Source organism: Dipodomys merriami, unplaced genomic scaffold (assembly GCF_024711535.1).
Source record: "Dipodomys merriami isolate MVZ:Mamm:240054 unplaced genomic scaffold, mDipMer1.0.p SCAF_1049, whole genome shotgun sequence".
NCBI classification, from domain to species: Eukaryota; Metazoa; Chordata; class Mammalia; order Rodentia; family Heteromyidae; genus Dipodomys; species Dipodomys merriami.
Window position 1 is genome coordinate 244,032 of NW_027202326.1, and position 8,196 is coordinate 252,227.

General features: G+C 38.6%; 1 non-coding gene across 1 annotated transcript; it reads left to right on the forward strand.

Moving 5' to 3' along the window:
* The first annotated feature begins 1,571 nt into the window (after positions 1 to 1,571).
* On the forward strand, positions 1,572 to 1,678 carry LOC138811237 (U6 spliceosomal RNA). Its single transcript, XR_011367339.1, has one exon. It is a non-coding gene; the product is annotated as a U6 spliceosomal RNA (small nuclear RNA).
* Positions 1,679 to 8,196: the final 6,518 nt, after the last annotated feature.

Genomic DNA, 8,196 nt, shown 5'->3' on the forward strand with positions numbered 1-8,196 from the left:
ATGTAGAGTATATAAAAATGCTTCATTATAAAATATCTAACTCCAAGTTATATTTTGTGTTTTTGTTTCTGTAGATCTTAAGGCTTAAACTCATGGCCTGACTGGTCGTTTTGTGTTCAAGGCCAGTGCTCTACCTAAAATCTGAACTGGAACTCTTTTCTCCTGGTGGTTAATTGGAAATAAGAATCTAATGAACTTTCCTATTCTGGCTGACCTATTCATGTTGCATACTTTATGTAATTCCAATTCTCAGCATTATATACATGTTCCAACTACAATATAAAAAACTTAAAATATACTAAGGATATTTGTAAAGTATAAAATGAGGGAAGAATTTTCATCCTTTAGAAATCTATGCAAAATCTATGCTAAACTATTGATATTTTACTGGACCTTTCCTGCAACCAGTTTGATATAGTTTAATACTTGTCACACAAACTTTCTCTGTATTCTACTGCATATATACTTTTTCACGTATGTTTGTATATGTATAAATATATGTATCTATCTATATATGTTCCAATGTGCATCATCAGACTTGAAACTGCTTTGTTTTGCTATTCAGCAATGAACCTTGTCGGCTCATTCTGTGACAATATCTGTTCTCATTTTCATCATTCCTTTATTTACCAAATCATCAACCTTCTAAAATCAGCTTCATTTCTTGGGTAAGGTTACCAATCAGTCCAACAAATATCCACCCAGAGGCTTTTAATAAAGCAAGTTTTAAGGAAGAATATAACATGAAGTGACAACTACAGAAATTCCACAGAGACCTGACATCTTTCACATTTCTGTCTTCCTTCTCTTCTCATACTTCAGAAAGTATTGACTAACACTATAAATATACTGCAATTATAAGTTAAGGATCAGTGTTTTCTTTCCAACCTGAAGCCTTCTTTTCCATGATTCTTGACATAAACTTTTTGGAAGATTTTTTGGATTGTGATGGGATTCCACCCAAAACAAAGCCATGTATATCAAGAAAGTCAATGTTTTCAACACAGAGTACTAAACAAAAGAGGGAGAAAATTAAGGTTAGCTATATATGTTAAGCACAAATATAGGCAATATCAAGATATCTTGAAATTGTATACTTTTACTGGATAAAGTGGCTCAAACCTTTAATATTATCTACTTAGAAAACAGAGATTAGAGAATTGCAGTTCCAGGCAAGCCCAGACCAAAAAAAAAAAAAAAAAAAAGGAAGTTTCAGAAACTCTAACCATTTGATGCGTGCTATGTGTTTTGCTTGTGTTAGGAGGACCACAGTCCAAGCAGACCCAGGAATAGTGATACTTACCTCAAAAGAAGCAATGAAGTTACAATCTGCAGGTATGGCAGTATTAGAGATACCAAAGTTGTAAAGTTCCTTTCATTGTTGCAATGGGTCTACCTGTATCCCTATTTAAACATTTTCCCCTTCCCCTCCACAAATTATGCCAACATCAAAAATGTGTGCTTATGTAAGAAATGCATGATTCTAAAATTTCATGACAATTCTTTTGAACTTACTTTTTTGTGGAATTGACTAAGAAAATAAATTACACCTTCTATATAAAAAATGTTCTGTGCTTAATCTGGCAGCCTATACACTAACATCAGAATGATACAGAGAAGATTAGCATGGCCCCTGCTCAAGGACGAGTTGAAAATTAGTGAAGCAATCCATGTTTTTACAACAACAAATGCTGGAGGGGATGGGGCCACCAGGGAACCCTACTGCATTCTTGGTGGGAGTGTAAAAGTCTTCAACCACTTTGGAAAGCAGTATGGAGTTTCCTCAAACGACTCCACATAAAGCTCCCCTATGACCCAGCAATCCCACTTTTGTTCATTTACCCAAAGGATCACAAACAAGACCATACTAAAACTACCAGCACAACTATGGTTATTGCAGCATTATTTACCATAGCTAAGATATGGAACCAACCCAGATGCCCCTCAGTAGATGAATGGATCAAGAAAACCTGGTAAATATATACAATTGCATGCTCTGCCTCCATCAGAAAGAATGACATTGCCCAATTTGTTAGGAAATGGAAAGATTTGGAAAAAAATTTTTAAGTGAAGTAAGCCAACTCCAAAGAAATATAGGTCCCATGGTTTCTCTTATTTTCAATAGCTAATATATGTCCGGGATTATCAGAAAATGTCTTAAGCTATGTGCATTTGACCAGATAAGATGATGTTAAGCTAAACGAACACCAAGATAGGTACACAAGTGATTCTATCTTGCTATTATTTCTAACATACTTATACTGTACAATGTGATTTTTTTTGTTCCTTTATATGTTCCTCAACCACGCTATAACCCCTTTTTTCACTGGATTTGAAGTTGGTGCGCCTACATCTTGTATATACCTTTCTCTAATTTGGGGAGAAGAAGAAAACAACAAAATGCTTAAATAGGGATATGGGTTGACCCATTGTAACAATGAGATGCACAAGACGTATGATGAAAAATGAATTTTACAATTTAGGTAGGGGAAGGAGAGAGGAGGAGTGGAGTGTACTTGTGGAGGTGGGAGAGAAGGGATGGTGGGGGAAAAATCAAGGAGGAGGTAACAATGCTTGTTAGGAAATGTACTCATTACCTTGCTCATGTAAATGTAACCCCTCTGTGCAGTATTTTTAAAATAAAAAATGTATAAAAATGTTCTGAGATTGAAGAGTTTATTTCCCTTATTTTATCCATATAATCTTGTTAACAAATAAATTAATGCAAAACACCGACACGAGGGTATTTTGAATAAATGTGTGTGTGTGTGTGTGCACACGGGTACACAAGTGTGTTGGAGTGCTCAGAATTTGAACTCAGGGCTTTAAGGTCTTGCTAGGCCTTTCCTCTCTAGATTGGTGAGCAACATCTGCACTCCTGGCTCTTTGCTAGTTCATTAAATTTTTTTGAAAAATAATCTCAAAAATAATTTTGCCCTGATTGGCTTCCAACTGTTATCCACAGATCTCAGCCTCCTGAGTAGATATCTCAAGTAAACAAGATTATGGGTGTGACCAACCAGCACAAGGTTTTCAGAATAATTTTAAAAGTAGAAGAAAATTTACTTCATGGGGGCCTGTTTTTATCATCTCCTACTTTTAAAGCACTTTGCTTTAAAAGAAAAGGTGAATTTATTAAATTAAATGTGAATTTATTTCTCTTTTGGATTCTTAAAAGACAGAAAGTGATGATATTTAAAAGTTTTGGTACTTTTTAAAAAGAAAAATGGAACTGTAGTACAGAAGAAATTTGGCTGTCTTTGAAACTCAATGTATAAGCTCAATTCTGTGCATGATAACGCAATGTTACCAACACAGTCTGTGTTGAAGACAAATTGTGACAGAAAACAATCATCATCGGCAATAATTGCTATGCTATTACTTCTTGAGCAATATTAATATTGAATTTAGAGTGTAAGAGAATGGTGAGATTTTACCTACCTTTTCTGAATTGCTGAAAGACTTTTGGAAACTTTGACTCATTTTTTTCCTCACTGTGTGTATTTGGGCCATGCATTTAGTGCCTTTAATTACAATTTTTCCCAACACTTAAATGGTAATAATATTAGTATTATAGCAAATGTTATCTTAAGAATTAAGAGAATTAAAACTTGTGAAAAACTTAACATAAACTTCTATGAATGAGCTTTTGAGTTTAGCCAACAGTTTTTAAAATACTAAATAAAATGTATTACAGAAACCATTACATGAAGTGAGCAACCAGAAGTAATGTTATCTATTGACCATGCTCTGCTTCCAAGGAAGCCAGGAGGATAACTCTCATGCTGTAAATCAAACTGGTTATCTTATGTCTTGATAGTGTAAAAATATCAGGGACATTTATAAAGAAGGAATGTTGTAGACAGATGTGAAGTCCATATGAAAATGTACAAAACTGATAAAACGTAAGAGTATCTGAGCAGTGTATTTTGTTTTATATAATTTAAGGTACATCACAAAGATAGGGAAAGCATAGAAAAATGAATTCTCTTTTTGAAATTCTATCATAGATCCTTAGCAGGATGAACTCTTTCCTCATTCTTGTAGAGGCATCATCAGATGAGAGGAACTCTTTTTTTTTTGTTTGTTTGTTTCCTTCCATTTATTCTACGGTTTGAAATCTGAACTACATGAGACTGAAAGAAACCAAAATTAGACATGCAGGATTTGGAAAGAGCAATCAACATAAAATAAATAAAGTATATAAAGCTTTGTAAAAGGTCTAACCAAATTAAGTAGTATAGTCTCAAGCATAAACAGAAATTGATTTAAGCAATATCATTTTATTGAAAAGTGAAAAATGTTAGGAGTTGCTTAATTTTTTCTTTCTACTATATTGAATTAAGTATTCATTTTGTATAGAGATATTAAAGATGAGATTAACAAGAAACTTGATTTAATATGGATGAAAGTTCTGAATAGCCCTGCTTTCCAAAAAGCCCTGAAAATCACCAGTGGGTTTACAAATTTGTGTTTAATACCAATTCTATGCTGGCTTAATGCTTTGTGAACAGAAGTCATTAGAGAAATGCAACTCAAAATTACTATGATACTACTTCATAACTATTATAACTCTTCTCAACAAAATCAAAGGAGTCAGGTGTGGTGGTAAAGGCTTGTAATTCCAAGCATTTAGGGGGTTGGAGTAAGAGGATTTGATTCTAAGGCCAGTCTGGGGTACTGCACATAGGAAAAACCTGCCCTTGGAAATACTCAGAAGGTAATAATGTTGTGAGAGTGTGGAGGAAAGGAAATTTTGTACTCTCTTGGTCAAAATACAGGTTAATATTCTCATTGTAGAAAGTAGTATGCAGTTTTCTTTCTTTCTTTCTTTCTTTCTTTCTTTCTTTCTTTCTTTCTTTCTTTCTTTCTTTCTTTCTTTCTTTCTTTCTTTCTTTCTTTCTTTCTTTCTTTCTTTCTTTCTTTCTTTTTGGGGGGTGGTCCGGTTGTGGAGCCTGAACTCTGGGCCTGGGCGCTGTCCCTCAGTTCTTCAGCTCAAGGCTAGCACACTACCACTTGAGCCACAGCACCACTTCTGGCTTTTTTCTTTTTGCTTATGTGGTGCTGAGGAATCAAACCCAGAGCCTCATGCATGCAAGGCAAGCGCTCTACCACTGAGCCACCTTCCCAGCCCCAAGAATGCAGTTTTCTAAAAAATTGCAAAGATGAAATATCATTTGAACCACTAATCATGTGATTATTTCTCTCTGGGTAGCTTGAGTTTTGTGTTTTACAGATACACTTCAGGATTTCTTTTTCATGAATCAAACATGGGAAAGAACTAAATGCAACCTCCCTTAATTCAAAAAAGAATAGAAGCTATATTTATTTGTATTACTGTGCATGAAAAATCCTGGAGATTTCTGGTTAATTCAGAGGGCCCCATGCAAAAATATAGGACAAGAGGAAAGTAAAACTGTTTTGAAAGTATAATAGGTTATCATTGATGAAAAGGTGTAGTGGTCATTTTTCCTTTTTTTTTTTTTTTGTGCCAGTTGATCAGTGCAGGAGCAAGGCTGTACCCTGGAGCCCTTTCAATATCACCACGTGAACTTCCATTTATGTAGTCCTTGTGGGTGTGGGGCCTCTTCAGGTCACCCGTTGAGAAGTGGGGCCCCTCCCTTGTGGTGGATGTGCAGTGAAGGGATGTGGGTGTGCATGGTCCCTACCATTGCCAGATGAGCCCTGCCCACCCTGCCCACCTCCCTTCCCATTCTCACTTGTTCCATTTCACCCAGGATCTGGCAGCCATGGGGCTGGAGTTGAGTCCACTGCTGCCCTCTCCTCTGCCAGGTGTGCTGGTACTGGTCTTCGGTGGTCCTGGGTGCAAGTGCCATCCCAGTGAGACTCTGTTGTGGGGTCACTGCCTGCCCCCATGGGTGTGGGGTGGAGAACACCATGCTTGTACACTGCACAGTCCACAAGAGAAGGAAGGCTTGGTGGACAATTCACCCCCTTGGGGCCAGGCAGCCCAACCTTGGTTCAGACTTTAGGGCAGAATGGGGATTAGAGTCGTGTGTTGGCCCTTCTGCCAGCGTGCTTGTGACAGCTGTGGCAGCTGAGCACCCTGGAGCCCCTTCAGCATCCCCACGGACCTCCATTTTCTGGTCCCTGTGATCTCGGGTAAGGTGCCATCCCTGCATATGCCCATCAGTGCCAGAGGAGCATGGACTTGCAGTGCACCAGCTGCAGCACTGGGGGATCAAAGCCCCTTTGGCTTTGCTGTATAGCCTCCTCCATTGTCCTTCTGGTCCACATGGGCCCAGCTCTGGGTGCCATTCCGGGGATGCTCCCTTTGGCAGCAATGGGCTCATCCTCTACCCTCATTGGTATCCAAAGCAGGAATGGGTCTGGCCTTGGCAATGCAGGCCACACACATGGAAGGCAGGACTTGGGGTCTGCCCTGCCTTACCTCCTGGCTTTGGCACCTGAGGCTGGGTTGCTTGGTCTGGTCACTGATGGAGCTTTGTTGGATGCAGCCCACCACAACAAATACTGCACCTGCTGCAACAGCAGGGCGGTTTTCCAGACCCCCTCAGGGTCACCACAGGGACCTCTGATGGGTCTACATGAGCTGGGTGTGGGTGTCATCCCAGGACTCCCATTAGGAAGTGCCACTCTCCTTTGTAGTACTGGAAGTAAGAGATGCCACATATAATTTCTGCTTTCTAACATTTTCCTTCACTAAGATAAACAGAACAGGAAGATATAAATAAGTTTTATAAAAAGGAAACATATAACCTATATCACTTCTACCTGTTAAACATTGTAATATTTTTTATCCAGTAGGAATTCTTTCTGTACTTACTTATTTTACTTTTGAATGTAACGAATGTAATATTTTTGTGTGTATTTTACTATCCTAGTATAATTTCATTTGCACTTACATACAATTTTTTTTCAAATTCTGTGATTTTAGAGTGTGTTTTTTGGAGAAGAGTTTTGTTGTACTTTCATTTCAGTTTGCCATTATGGGCTTATAAACACATCAAATAAAATACATTCTTGCTAGTATCAAGTTCAATGATTTTGTAGACTAGAGACTCAAGGATATAGCATTATATATCATACAGTAATATGTATCAATTTGTTTATAACTGCTCCATAAAATAATTAGTAATTCAGTCAGCAGCCACTTCATCTGGCCCCTCTGATGAAGTAGGAGCCTTGTGGCAGCCTACCCAACACGGGTGCTTCTGGGCACCTCACCTGAGACTGTGGGAGAATATCAGGGTGTACCTGCTGTTGGACTAGGGAAGCTGCTGTGTGAATGACACAGTGCCACTGACCCACATATAATACCCACAAGCCCCATGGGCCTGGGCCCTAAGGATCAGCCCCTGAGAGCACACACACACGGTGGGAGGGGGGACCCACCTAGGAAGGACTGCAGACAAAACAGAAGCCGCTCTGGGGATCAGCTTGTACAGTATCCTCCATGGAGTAGGGGACGATTGTTCTCAGCTGTGGGGAGAAGACAAGAAATACAGGCCCAGGTGGGGTGATGCCAACTTTTGTACTCAGGCTGGCAGGGAAACTTTCCTCCCGACACTCTCCTGCAGGCTCAGGATGCCCCTCCATGCTCCTTGTCCATGGAGTATCAGCCAGAGACACTCATGTCTGGTACTCTTGGCTGCTCTTTTGGGGTTTGTTAATTTACACAGAGAGCCCCAGCCTCAGACAGCAGAGTTATATTCTGGGTTTTGTAAAACTTTCTGCATCTGAGCATTTCCCAGTGTTTTGGTTTTTGTATTGTTTCTTATAAATGCTTTGTGAAATTTGTGTTTTAGGTGTTGAGGTACAGGAGGAAGAGCCAGATTATAAACATAGTTTCCTACAAGCCTTTCATCTAAAAAAGAAAATAGATTCTTTCTAAAAATGCCTATCAGGAAATGAATTTGAGAGAGGGAAAAAGGCAGTTTTCTCATGAGATCAAAATGTGCTAGTTTTATATGCATGTTTTATGCGTTCAAAATACAACTAAGTAATTCACCATCTAGGAACAATTGTCCAGACCTAAGAGTTAGGTGTCTTGGGAGCTAGAGGCAGGGTTTTTGTGAGGTTTATCCAAAGGAAGGGAAGAAAGTTAAAATCCATAGATTACTTTGTAGAATGAAAGTGGTAATACAAAATGAGAATCACAAAAATCCTCTCTGCTATTCAGGGTCTTTTATTCTTCCATATGAATTTTTGGAT